At 54.3% G+C, this 14,290-nt stretch overlaps 2 long non-coding RNA genes across 2 annotated transcripts; both read right to left on the reverse strand.

The window, feature by feature from the left end:
• Positions 1-2,595: 2,595 nt before the first annotated feature.
• LOC106725895 lies at positions 2,596-3,447 on the reverse strand. Its single transcript, XR_001361897.1, has 2 exons — positions 3,071-3,447; positions 2,596-2,981 (listed from the first exon to the last, which is right to left on the reverse strand). It is a non-coding gene; the product is annotated as an uncharacterized LOC106725895 (long non-coding RNA).
• A 7-nt stretch (positions 3,448-3,454) lies between these two features.
• On the reverse strand, positions 3,455-7,882 carry LOC106725894. Its single transcript, XR_001361896.1, has 2 exons — positions 4,778-7,882; positions 3,455-4,735 (listed from the first exon to the last, which is right to left on the reverse strand). It is a non-coding gene; the product is annotated as an uncharacterized LOC106725894 (long non-coding RNA).
• Positions 7,883-14,290: the final 6,408 nt, after the last annotated feature.

Here is a 14,290-nt window from a genome sequence, read left to right on the forward strand (position 1 = left end):
GGAGAAAATGGGGGTCTCAAGGAAAAGAAGCAAAGTCTTAAACAGTGAAACTGAAAACACAGAGAAGGCCGTGCCAGGCAGCCTGGCCCACCTTCCGGCCCAGGACACCCGGCCTCGGGACCTGAAGGGAGCAGAGCCTGTGCTTGGCAACAGGGGGACGGAACCTTCGCTTATGCACATTTCTCCCCCTGCTTTCAGTCTGCTTCCTGTAGTTTTATGCTCTGCTTTTGTCCTCTGCACTTAGTTTTAAAATTGTATTTTCAATAAAAGTGTTTTTTAAATATTTTTTGTTTTATTATTATTATTTTTTGTTGTTGTTGGTAATCTTCACCCGAGGATATTTTTCCATTGAATTTTTAGAGAGAGTGGAAGAGAGAGGGACAGACAGAGAGAACCATCAGTGTAAGAGAAACACATGGATTGGTTGCCTCCTGCATGAGCCCTGACCAGGGCACGGCCGGGAGGAGCCAGCAACCAAGGTACATGCCCTTGACCAGAATTAAACCCGGGACCCTTTGGTCCGCAGGCTGACGCTATATCCACTGAGCCACACCAGCTAGGACAATAAAATAGTTTTTAATTTCTATTCGTGGTCATTACAACTTTTCTCAAAAAGTCCTCAAGCCTACATTTCTCCAGTTCTCAGCTGTTTCCAGGTCACTTCTCACCTGTCTGTGCAGGTGGGGGGCAGCCCGCCAGGCTCCTGGGGGTCCCATTGGGGAGACAACGCCTGCTCCTTCCCTCCCCTCTCCTCTGCTCAGTATCTTGTATGAGTCTTTAAAACAGAACTCACATCACAGCCTCATGGGGTGGGTTTGCTGCCTATTTCCTGGGAAAGGAAGCTGAGGAGGGCCCTGCACTCTGTCCTGGCCAACGCCCCCAAATGCTCCATGCAGATGACCCCTCACTTGAAGGAGGCTTGTCACCTTGAAAGTCACCCCAGCCCAGGCCTCTCGGATGGACAACACAGCGGAGCAGCCCTGAGGGCTCCGAGCCCCCAGCCACAGCACTCAGCCTTCCCCCACCCACCCCAGAGCCATGGGCTGCCCCTTGGGGACCCGGGCCGTGGGTGGCCAGCCCCAGAACTAGGTGTCTGTGAAGAAATGGGGCTCGGCGCCCACTGAGGACCTCGCAGCCCCAACAGTCACTTGGCGGGAAATTCACTCGGCGTGACAACACCTGCCCTGCTCCCAAGAGCTGCAGGCACAGCACCTCTGTGGACTCTTCCCACCTGGGCTCCTGTGGCCCCCTGCCCCAGCCTCAGTCCTCGTCCCACATGTGAGCCGGGAGCGGTGCAGGGCCACGGCTTGGCCACACCAGCCTGTGCCAACACTGAGCTTCAGTGGATAGCAGGACGGCCAGCAGGCGACGAACACACCCAGAGCAGGGCAAGATGCCGGCACCTACACACCATGTTTGAGGGACCCCTAGTCACCATCCCCCCATTCCCATGGTGGGCAAGTTCCAGTCGTGAGTGGGTGAGAAGATCCTGGATGCCAACTTCCCACGCGGGCGCCGGAACAGAAGATGCTCTGTGCTGCTCGCGGGCCTGTGTGGAGGGAGACCCGCCCAGGAAGCGGCAATCTGCTCCTGGAACAGGGTGATGCCCCTCCCGCAGCCGGGGCCACTGTGCCCGCTCCTCAGTCCCGAGTGTGAGCACCCACCCCAGCCCTGTCCTGTCCTGTCCCCAGGGCAGCCCCATACCCTCCTACCCACAGGCTGGCAGGTCCGCCTGCAGACACTGAGTGGTGCTGACTGTGTGTGTGGACACGTGTGTATATATGAGCACATGAGAGCATGTGCCACCCTGTGTGGGCACATGTGTAGGCCTGACAGGGTCCGGAGTGGCCCTCCTCCCTGCTGCTCCTTACTCCCTCAGGCACATGCCCCACCACGTGGCCACCCTGCACCTGGCCTGGCCTCTGACCTCTCCAGGAGCTCCTTCCACACCCATGACCTGGAGGAGAGGGTGACTGGAGGGAAGGGAAGGGGCCAACGCATGACAGGGTATCCTGAGACTCCAGCCTCAGCCACAGAGCCCTCGGGTGGAGGTGAGCAACTGGAACAGTAAACAGCACCTGTCAGAGGCAGGGGCCACCTCCAGGAGGCCGGACCCTCTCATCGGGAGGTCTGGCACTCTGGAAGGCGGGGCTCCAGAACACAGCCCAGGGCCCGGGAGGTCCCGTCCCCCAGGTGAAAGGCCAGCAGACATTTCTCAAGTGCAGTTTGATGATTTCCATGAACATATACACCCACGCAGCCGAGCAGAGCCCACAGAAGAGGCAACTCATTGCTCGCTGGGGAGTGGGGCTTGGGTGGGAGTGGTGTGAGAAGCCACAGAAGGTCTGGTCTGAACTGAACCCAGGGAGGCTCCCTTTCAGGAAGAGGAGTGAAATGAAGTTGTTTTCAGATGCAGACTCAAGAGCAGACCCTGAGAGCACGGACGGCAGAGGGCCGGAGCCGGAGGACTGAAGCATGCTCAGTGTTTCACAGGCAGAGAGGGCCATTTTTGAGTCAAAACCACACAGGTAGGTCAATTTGATGGGCAGTTACAGAGCTGTTCTCACCTGAAAGGTTCATCTACACCAGAAGAAAGTAAAACAAAACCAACTTTTAATACAATAAAAGCAGGGCATAAAACATCAGGAAACAGTCCCAGGTGGGGAGGCTGGGTCTGCACAGGGCCCCGGGCACAGCAGGGCCTCGGGGGTTGGGGGGCTGCACCCTGTGTCCGCCGTGGGTCTGAGGGGAGCCACTGCTGCCTCGGGGGGAGTGGGGAGGAGGGCTCCTGGTTACTTGCTGGAGTTTCCAGAAAACTGTTGATGAATCTGAGAAACATTTCACCGGAAGGGCCGAGCGCGGCCAGACGACGGGAGGACCAGAGCAGCAGTGGGAGCCCTCAGCACCTACTGGCGATAAATACCTGGGAGCAAACGTGCCCATTTCTGTCACAATAATGACGAGAAAGCTTTGACCAGCCTCTAAGAAAGAACAAACAAACAATATGAGAGTTTAAACTATTTTTTAAAAATGTTAAATCTGTTGATGAGTTGGGAGGATAGTTCAGAACCTCAGAGGGCAAACAGGAGGGGAAACCAGGAGTCGGCATGAGGCCTGGCCAGCAGCAGCCTGGGAGGGTCCGTGCGGCCTGAGCGCAGTAGCGAGGACAGAGCCTGGGACGGGCCAGAGCCCAGCTGCAGGCCCCAGGGAGAACCAGGCAGGAGTGGCACACAGGGGTCAGGCCTGGGGCAGGACGGAGGTCACCACAATCAGTGTCCTAAGGTCTCTGAATTGTTTTGAGAAAAGTAAAAATAACAGTTGAGTTTAGATTCTGATACATGAATTCTGCGTGTTAAAACATGTGGGGTGGCGGCCCCTATGGAAGCCGAGGAATGAATCCCAATCTAGCAGAGGAGAAAAAAGAGAGAAGAAAAGAGAAACAATCCAAAACAAGGAGAAAAGTAAAAATAACAGTTGAGTTTAGATTCTGATACATGAATTCTGCGTGTTAAAACATGTGGGGTGGCGGCCCCTATGGAAGCCGAGGAATGAATCCCAATCTAGCAGAGGAGAAAAAAAGAGAGAAGAAAAGAGAAACAATCCAAAACAAGTTAAGAAAGGAGGAAAAAAGCAACCTGTCCCAAATGACAGGACAGGCAGAATACAGAGACGGCAGAAATAAACTCAGAGAGAAGAACCTTACGAAACGAAAAGGAGACAAACACTGTCAGACAAGATGTTTAAAGCCCCCGACACGTGCTTTATACCCAACACATTGAAAACAAAAGGATGTGGGTTCTGAACGTCAGGAAGGCACAAGCTACCCCAACGACAAAGCTGGTGCAGCTCCAGGAATGCGGCTGCTCAAACAGGCCACCCAGCCGAGGAGGCGAGCGCGGGCAGAACCTCTAGGGCAGGAGAGGGGCTCGGCTCGCCAGGCTTCCTCTTGGGGGCACGCAGGGCTCAGATCCTTGCCCACCATCCATGGAACATTCCTAAAAACTGACCACATACCAGGGCCTAACGTGAGTTCTCAACAACAGTCCAAGGATGGGCTGGCCAGCCCCAGTCCTTGTCCATGCGCACGCGCACACGCACACGCTGGCAGACGAGCCACACACAGAGCCCACGCAAGGCAGGCCCGTTGGTCAGCTGCTGTCAATGCTCCAGCCTGCTGAGGGGAAAGGGAGGGGTGTGGGTGCCGGCTCCGGAAAGAAGCAGCAGCCTCGGGGACCAGGAGGCTGACAGACAACCACGCGTCACGAGCATGCGAGGCTGCAGCTGCCATCCCAGGGAGCCGAGGCCCCGCCGCGCACGCAGAGCTCCATGCAGTCTCCCCCGCACGGACCTGGTCTGCTGACCACAGCACTGCACTACGCGGTGGAGAGCAGGTCAGCCATGCGCATGTCCGGGTGGGTGTCTGCACTGATGTGCAGGGCATGACGACCTGTCGGGGGCTGGAGAATAAGCCACAAGAGACAGCCTTCTGTGTAACAGCATCACCCCATAAGTCACCACGCAGACAGTGGAGGGGCAGCATCTGGCTTGAACTAGAGCACGACCCCTTACCCTTCAAAGTACCCACAGAGACTCGCCTCTAACACCTACTGCACACAGTGTAATGCACGGCAAGAGCCGTACAAACACCTACTGTGTGCAGTGTAACCTGCAGCAAGAACCACCTCTAACACCTACTGTGTGCAGTGTAACCCGCGGCAAGAACCACCTCTAACACCTCTGTGTGCAGTGTAACCCGCGGCAAGAGCCGTACAAACACCTACTGTGTGCAGTGTAACGCCTGGCAAGAACCACCTCTAACACCTCTGTGTGCAGTGTAACCCGCGGCAAGAACCTCCTCTAACACCTACTGTGTGCCGTGTAACCCGCAGCAAGAACCCCCTCTAACACCTACTGTATGCAGTGTAACGCACCGCAAGAACCACCTCTAACACCTCTGTGTGCAGTGTAACCCGCGGCAAGAACCTCCTCTAACACCTACTGTGTGCCGTGTAACCCGCAGCAAGAACCCCCTCTAACACCTACTGTATGCAGTGTAACGCACCGCAAGAACCACCTCTAACACCTCTGTGTGCAGTGTAACCCGCGGCAAGAACCTCCTCTAACACCTACTGTGTGCCGTGTAACCCGCAGCAAGAACCCCCTCTAACACCTACTGTATGCAGTGTAACGCACCGCAAGAACCACCTCTAACACCTCTGTGTGCAGTGTAACCCGCGGCAAGAACCTCCTCTAACACCTACTGTGTGCCGTGTAACCCGCAGCAAGAACCCCCTCTAACACCTACTGTATGCAGTGTAACGCACCGCAAGAACCACCTCTAACACCTCTGTGTGCAGTGTAACCCGCGGCAAGAACCTCCTCTAACACCTACTGTGTGCCGTGTAACCCGCAGCAAGAACCCCCTCTAACACCTACTGTATGCAGTGTAACGCACCGCAAGAACCACCTCTAACACCTCTGTGTGCAGTGTAACCCGCGGCAAGAACCTCCTCTAACACCTACTGTGTGCCGTGTAACCCGCAGCAAGAACCCCCTCTAACACCTACTGTATGCAGTGTAACGCACCGCAAGAACCACCTCTAACACCTCTGTGTGCAGTGTAACCCGCGGCAAGAACCTCCTCTAACACCTACTGTGTGCCGTGTAACCCGCAGCAAGAACCCCCTCTAACACCTACTGTATGCAGTGTAACGCACCGCAAGAACCACCTCTAACACCTCTGTGTGCAGTGTAACCCGCGGCAAGAACCTCCTCTAACACCTACTGTGTGCCGTGTAACCCGCAGCAAGAACCCCCTCTAACACCTACTGTATGCAGTGTAACGCACCGCAAGAACCACCTCTAACACCTCTGTGTGCAGTGTAACCCGCGGCAAGAACCTCCTCTAACACCTACTGTGTGCCGTGTAACCCGCAGCAAGAACCCCCTCTAACACCTACTGTATGCAGTGTAACGCACCGCAAGAACCACCTCTAACACCTCTGTGTGCAGTGTAACCCGCGGCAAGAACCTCCTCTAACACCTACTGTGTGCCGTGTAACCCGCAGCAAGAACCCCCTCTAACACCTACTGTATGCAGTGTAACGCACCGCAAGAACCACCTCTAACACCTCTGTGTGCAGTGTAACCCGCGGCAAGAACCTCCTCTAACACCTACTGTGTGCCGTGTAACCCGCAGCAAGAACCCCCTCTAACACCTACTGTATGCAGTGTAACGCACCGCAAGAACCACCTCTAACACCTCTGTGTGCAGTGTAACCCGCGGCAAGAACCTCCTCTAACACCTACTGTGTGCCGTGTAACCCGCAGCAAGAACCCCCTCTAACACCTACTGTATGCAGTGTAACGCACCGCAAGAACCACCTCTAACACCTCTGTGTGCAGTGTAACCCGCGGCAAGAACCTCCTCTAACACCTACTGTGTGCCGTGTAACCCGCAGCAAGAACCCCCTCTAACACCTACTGTATGCAGTGTAACGCACCGCAAGAACCACCTCTAACACCTCTGTGTGCAGTGTAACCCGCGGCAAGAACCTCCTCTAACACCTACTGTGTGCCGTGTAACCCGCAGCAAGAACCCCCTCTAACACCTACTGTATGCAGTGTAACGCACCGCAAGAACCACCTCTAACACCTCTGTGTGCAGTGTAACCCGCGGCAAGAACCTCCTCTAACACCTACTGTGTGCCGTGTAACCCGCAGCAAGAACCCCCTCTAACACCTACTGTATGCAGTGTAACGCACCGCAAGAACCACCTCTAACACCTCTGTGTGCAGTGTAACCCGCGGCAAGAACCTCCTCTAACACCTACTGTGTGCCGTGTAACCCGCAGCAAGAACCCCCTCTAACACCTACTGTATGCAGTGTAACGCACCGCAAGAACCACCTCTAACACCTCTGTGTGCAGTGTAACCCGCGGCAAGAACCTCCTCTAACACCTACTGTGTGCCGTGTAACCCGCAGCAAGAACCCCCTCTAACACCTACTGTATGCAGTGTAACGCACCGCAAGAACCACCTCTAACACCTCTGTGTGCAGTGTAACCCGCGGCAAGAACCTCCTCTAACACCTACTGTGTGCCGTGTAACCCGCAGCAAGAACCCCCTCTAACACCTACTGTATGCAGTGTAACGCACCGCAAGAACCACCTCTAACACCTCTGTGTGCAGTGTAACCCGCGGCAAGAACCTCCTCTAACACCTACTGTGTGCCGTGTAACCCGCAGCAAGAACCCCCTCTAACACCTACTGTATGCAGTGTAACGCACCGCAAGAACCACCTCTAACACCTCTGTGTGCAGTGTAACCCGCGGCAAGAACCTCCTCTAACACCTACTGTGTGCCGTGTAACCCGCAGCAAGAACCCCCTCTAACACCTACTGTATGCAGTGTAACGCACCGCAAGAACCACCTCTAACACCTCTGTGTGCAGTGTAACCCGCGGCAAGAACCTCCTCTAACACCTACTGTGTGCCGTGTAACCCGCAGCAAGAACCCCCTCTAACACCTACTGTATGCAGTGTAACGCACCGCAAGAACCACCTCTAACACCTCTGTGTGCAGTGTAACCCGCGGCAAGAACCTCCTCTAACACCTACTGTGTGCCGTGTAACCCGCAGCAAGAACCCCCTCTAACACCTACTGTATGCAGTGTAACGCACCGCAAGAACCACCTCTAACACCTCTGTGTGCAGTGTAACCCGCGGCAAGAACCTCCTCTAACACCTACTGTGTGCCGTGTAACCCGCAGCAAGAACCCCCTCTAACACCTACTGTATGCAGTGTAACGCACCGCAAGAACCACCTCTAACACCTCTGTGTGCAGTGTAACCCGCGGCAAGAACCTCCTCTAACACCTACTGTGTGCCTGCCTCAGAGCCTGCGTGTCACCTGCTGCATGGGGGCAGCATCCTCCGTCCCCGTGGTGGCCCTCTCACTGCACCCCATGCGCAGCCCTTAGCAGGTGAGTCCTGCAGGCACACAGGTGACCACCCAGTGACAGGCATGAGGATGACTGGAGGACAGAGCACAGGGCAGTCCAAGGGCGGGGCCAGGCAGGGCTGGAGGGCCATGTGGAGGGGAGGCTGCCACAGGCACGCCTCTGCAGGCCCAGCAGCAAGTCGCCTTGGTGGCTCAGGAAGAGGTCCGAGCTTTGGATACAAGTTTAGAAGAAATCAGCATACAACAGAAACTCCACTTTCCCTAGTCCGTGTGTTTACAGGCAGGAGAGGGGACAGGCAGAGAGCCAGGCTGAGATGAACTAGCAGAGATGACTGAGGGGAGGAGAGGGCATGGGTGGCCTGGAGACAGGAGTGGGGGATGGGCTGAGCAGGTGGGAGGCAGGTACAGGACGGGGTGGTGGCCTGGGGACATTCCCGGAGCTGCTGCTCTGAAACGTGCAGCAGGTGTACACGGTGCCAGAACTGGTTCAGGGAGACACCACCACACGGGGCATGGGCAGGGGCACTGTGGTGGGTACGGGGCCTGATTTTAGCTGAAAACTCCACAACACTTTAAACAGAGGCGTGAGCTGCAGCTCTGACAGCCCACAGCCTGCTGGTGATGACAGTCAAGCCCCCCTCCCCGCCATGGACACGGCCTAGAAACTACACGGCCAAACTCTCGCCACGCTTGCTGGTAAACCCTCTTCCCACCAAGACTCTGAAAACCCCATTTGTGCGCCCGTCTATGTTGAATGCACCTAGAAAACCACTGGGCTAAACCATGATTGTCTTCCTACGCCCACAGACGAGCCCAGATGGCCATACTCATGGGCCTGGGCACTGAGGTGGCGGCCAGCACACAGGCAGTGAGCGGGGTGGGCTGGAGTGGACAGCAGGTTGCTGTGAGGCTGGACAAGGTGGTGGTGGTTCACAGTGCACAGGCTGCCAGGCAGCCATTGCAGGGGAGACCAAGAGCAGACAGAGGTGCCTGGTGCTGACTTCTGCACGTGGGGGTGCCACCTCCCCTTCTGCAACAGCCTTTTCCTGGCCCCCATTTCTCCTTTTACCCATTCAGTGTGCAATTTTATCTATTTAGCACATGCATGGACGCCTGGTGGCTGTGCAGGGACCACGGCCCGGCTCAGATGCCCTGGGAGGCAGGAGAACTGGGCTGAGAGGGGGAACAGGAAGGGCTCCTGTTAGGACAAGCCCCAGGAGGGTCAGAGGAGCTGAAGGGGCACCTGAGCTTTGCTTTTCTGGGGTGGGGAAGGAACAGGAGCAGGGCGTGGCTTGGTGCACTCGGCTGGAGAGCAGAGCACGGGGGCCAGGGAGGAGGGGTGCGGTCTCCAGGACGGGCTCGGGACCTGCTCCTGGGCCAGCACACAGGCCACGGGCCTCCTGTGCACCAGGCTGCTGAGCAGCACCTTGGCCTCATGCAGCTGACGTCAGTGGCACCTCTCCCAGTCGGGACAATGACAAATGTCTCAGACAAACCACCCCTGAGTGAGAACCACAGCTCTGCACACCCCCCTGCGCAGCGCTGTGGAAGACAGAGGGCAGGAAGCCCACCCAGGAGGCGTGGCCATCGTGCAGACGGGACCCGGTGCAGCCCCTGCTTGGCAGTGGCCCTGGTGACAGGGGAATGATAGGTTGGTAACTACTGGGAGGTACCAGGAGCAACCCCGGAGCAATGGGCTGTGGCCGTCCGGGGAAGCCCAGATGCCAAGCTTTCAGGTAGCCACCAAGCAGATGCCAGTCCCCAAGGTCCCCAAGCACCAGACACCAGAAGTGGAGAATGCAGGGTCTGAGGAGCCTGAAGGAGGCTGGCTCCAGTGCCCCAGGCTGAGCAGGGAGGGCTGGCTGGCACCTCCTCTCCCCCCAAACCCCTGAGATGGCTCAGAGCATGGAACAGGCTTGTTTTCTCTGGGTGCGGTGGGAGGAAGGGGTCCACAGTATCGTCTCCAACTATTTGCTCAGCCGTTCCCCACAGGAGGGTGCATATCCTCCGCAGTACCAGGGGACGCCTGCCTATTAACGGAGAGAGGGAAAGAGCGTGGGTTCCCTCCCCTGGTGGGCTGGGGCAGGTGACCGGCTTTGGCCCATGGAACCTGAGCTGTCAGCTGAAGCTTGAAGAGACACCGTTTCTGCCACTCTGCCATACGGATGCCATGATCCAAACAAGGGCTGGCCCCCCATGAATGGGCTCTCAGAGAAAAGCCACAAGCAAATGAAACGTGAGCAAGACGTAAACCTGCTGTTGTGAGCCACTGAAATGTTGGGTAATTTGTCACCTCAGCCTCCTGCTGAGAAAGCTGTCCAATTAACTCCCTGAACCAAATCTCTCCCTTCTCCAGCCCGTCCTGCTCACTCCTGTCAGGTAGATGTTCCTAATCCATTTTTTCAGGACTTGCCCTGCCCCCATTAGCTAGACGGCTACAATCTAAAGTCTTTCCCCTGAATTCAGACACTCACATTATAATCCTTATTTCCTTATTCCTTACACAACCTTCTAACCCCACAAACCACTCATAACCCAACTTCTTATCTTTGTTCCGACACCAGTTTCTGTTTCAACTAGTCAGTTCTGCCAAAGCACCCACAGACAATAAAAGTGAAGGCTTCAACAAAACTTCATTTATAAGACAGGCAGGGGAACTAACACCTACTGTACGCAGTGTAACGCGTGGCAAGAGCCACCTCTAACACCTACTGCACACAGTGTAATACAGACCTGGTCTGGAGAACGGTTTAAAGGGCTCATAGACGTAATAGGCTTTGCCCTTTTCAAACTTCTTCAAAGAACAGTGTGCCACAGTATACACACAACTAACTGAGCATAGATTAGATGTTCAGTTAGAAAGTACTGAATTAGCCCCTGCCAGTTTGGCTCAATGGATAGAGCGTCAGCCTGTGAACTGAAAGGTCCCAGGTTCGATTCTGGTCAAGGGCACATGCCCAGGTTATGGGCTCAATCCCCAGTGGGGGATGTGCAGGAGGCAGGTGATCCATGATTCTCTCTCATCGTGGATGTTTCTATCTCTCTCTCCCTCTTCCTTCCTCTCTGAGATCAATAAAATATTTATTATTTTTTTAAAAAAAGCCCTAACTGGTTTGGCTCAGTGGATGGGGCATCGGCCGGAGGCCTGAAAGGTCCCAGATTCGATTCCAGTCAAGGGCATGTACCTTGGTTGTGGTCACATCCCCAGTAGGGGGTGTGCAGGAGGCAGCTGATGGATGTTTCTCTCTCATCGATGTTTCTAACTCTCTATCCCTCCCCCTTCTTCTCTGTAAAAAATTAATAAAATATATTTTAACAACAAAAAAGAAAGTACTGAATTAATGATACTTAGGAAACATTATAGAATATTGAAAAACATCCCTAATACTCAGTAGTACAGTTTTCCCAGAGACTTCAAAAAAAAGTAGGAAAAATCCACACCAAATGTTAAGCCAAGAAAAATTCCACCTGATGGAGCATAATAATGACCAATAAGCTCTTTTCACAATACACAAACTGTGTCAACGACCAGTATAAGTTTCTGAGTTTAGTGGGGAAGCAACTCCTTTTATCAGAACTCTCAGACATATGAGGATAAACTCCATTTATGTCACCACCACGTTCTGGGGAACAAGATGGCAGGCACTGCTGAGAAACTCCAGTTCCAGGGAAATACAAAACCCTGCAAATGCCTGTCCCAGGAAGCCCAAGACGGGAGCCGGCAGAGCGGGAGTGAGCCAGGCAACAGGCCCCGATGAGGAGGTCCATCCCAGCAGATGGAACAGTGTGGCCAGAGGATGGGGGTCAGGGTCAGACAGGGCCTCAGGGAGTAGGCCAAAGCTGCCAGGTAGCGCCAGGGACAAGTCCCCAAGGCTGACGGAAGCCACAGAAAGCAGGTCCTGGAGGCAGCAGAGAGGGTGTGGATCTACCTCGGGGAGCAAGGAAGGTAAGAGAAGAAGGGACCTGGAAGCAGGCAGACACTCCAGCTCGGTTTTGCCAGAAGCGTCTCCCAGACCCAGCGAGCACAGGGCTGTGCTGGCATCCACATGCACCGAGCTAACTTGGGGAGGGAACGTGTTAAGACTCACAACAAATGACCAAATGACAACGGGTTGGTGGAAAGGCTCAGCAAAGGGGTCTTGTGAGCAAGCTGGATGCCTCCCTATCAGCACAGATTACACAGACATTTTTCAAGAGCACCAAGAACCTGAAAGAAGCCTAACCAGACACTGAGTCACTGTTATTAAAGTGTTCAAGGGCAGTCCCTGCCAGCACGTACACAAGAGAGAAGGTTGGGATGGACATTTTATTTTATTTATTTATTTAAAAAAATATATTTTATTGATTTTTCACAGAAAGGGATAGAGAGTTAGAAACATCGACGATAGAGAAACATCTATCAGCTGCCTCCTGCACCCCCCCCCAACTGGGGATGTGCCCGCAACCAAGGCACATGCCCTTGACTGGAATCGAACCTGGGACCTTTCAGTCCGCAGGCTGATGCTCTATCCACTGAGCCAAACCGGTTAGGGCAGGATGGACATTTTAAAATCTATCTTGAAATATTTTCAAATTTGCTCACAAAAGCTGTTTTGTTACCATTTGTTCTGAACATTAAATGTTCTCGTTATAAATCCCACAAATGCCAAAAGACTACCTAAAGGGGAAGGGCTCCCCCCTAGTCTCAGTATCACACCAATAAAGAAGGCAGATGGTGTGTCTAGGGTAAGTCTGAGGTACTTTCCCTCGATCTGAGAAAGGGAATCATCTCCTTAGGAAATTTTCCACTTTGTTCTGAAGCAAGTTAAGTCTAATTTCTTCCAACAGTTTAGCAACATAGGATGTTACAGCACTGGTATATCCAAGTTCTCACTGTCTATTGCTATGTCCTTACTGTTACTTGAAGTTTGTTAGAAAGTTATTTTTTCTATTTCAAGGATAACACTGTAAAGTATAACAACTATGGCTTGGGTAGCATAATTAAAACAGAAAATTACCCAAGAACTCTAAATCTAAATCTTATTTCTGTCGACAACAATCCTACCAAACCCCAAGGGCAGTAAGAATTGGAGTATTCAGGTGGCTCATCGGAAGTTTTCTTTTTCTAAAAATATTTTAAAAGCAGTTCTATATAAGTTATCTAAGTACAGGAGACTTGTTCCTTGTGTATCGTCATAAAGACTTGTTTCTTGCCAGGCGTGGCTCAGTGGTTGAGCATCCACCTATGAACCAGGAGGTCATGGTTTGATTCCCAGTCGGGGCACATGCCTGGGTTGCAGGCTTGATCCCCAGTGTGGGGCGTGCAGGAGGCAGCTAGTCAAAGATTCTTTCTCATCATTGGTGTTTCTCTCTCTCCCTCCCTCTCCTTCCCTCTCTGAAATCAATAAAAATATATTAAGGAAAAAAACACACTTGTTTCTCCACATATGGCCCGATCTTGCCTTTGTAAGAAAAGGGAGCCATTGACTTGATGTTAACATAAAAGGAGGAGGGTGAGGCTCCGAGACCACAGCAAACGCACCTGGAACCACATCTCGGCAGTGATGACATCCTAACTTTTGCGAACACTTACAATGTAACAAGCACCAAGCGTTTTACAGTTTTGATTCTATGAGTCCTCATCACCACCCTATGAGGCCACTGTGATTGGCGCTCCCATTTTACAGATGAGGGGCCAAAGGCACTGAGTACAAAGGCCGGCGTCTGACTCCAGCACCCGCCCTCTTCCCAGCCTCTCGGCCAGAGAGCTGACGAGACCAAGTGCGGGCTGGGAGGCCCGGGTCCTGCAGAGCGGCGTCTGGCTCACCTGGTCGCCGGGACGCTTTATGGAATGAGTCTCCTGGCTTTACAGTCGCACCTCCTATCAGATCTCCGGCCCCTTCCCCCGCGAGGAGAAGCACACCTCGCTCATTGTGAAGGGAGCGCCCCGATCGGGAACCACCTGCTGTTTGCAGAGGCACCCGGGACGCACAGGGTTCAATTCCCCGCGTTGGCTTCAAAGACAAACCCCCTATTGTCTGCCCCGGGGGAGGAACACGAGCCCTGCAACGGCAGGTTTCCGCAGAGGTCACGGGAGGTTTGGTGAAACCGCTCGGCGCGGAGGGATGGCGGGGGGAGGGGAAGGGGCGCCGCATTTTTGCTGGTGAAGGCAGCGCAGCGCCCACAGCAGCTGCTGGTGGGAGCAGCAGGCCACACGCCCACAGCTGCCGTGGCCTCGCACCGGCTGCGCGTTGCAGATAAAAGACGTCCTGACCCAAGTCCACGGCCTGCCTCGCTCGCGGCCTCGGCACAAAACGCCCCACCTCCGCCCACTCCTCTCCCACCACCG

The sequence above is a fragment of the Myotis brandtii genome, unplaced genomic scaffold, assembly GCF_000412655.1.
Source record: "Myotis brandtii unplaced genomic scaffold, ASM41265v1 scaffold1956, whole genome shotgun sequence".
In the NCBI taxonomy this organism is placed as follows: Eukaryota; Metazoa; Chordata; class Mammalia; order Chiroptera; family Vespertilionidae; genus Myotis; species Myotis brandtii.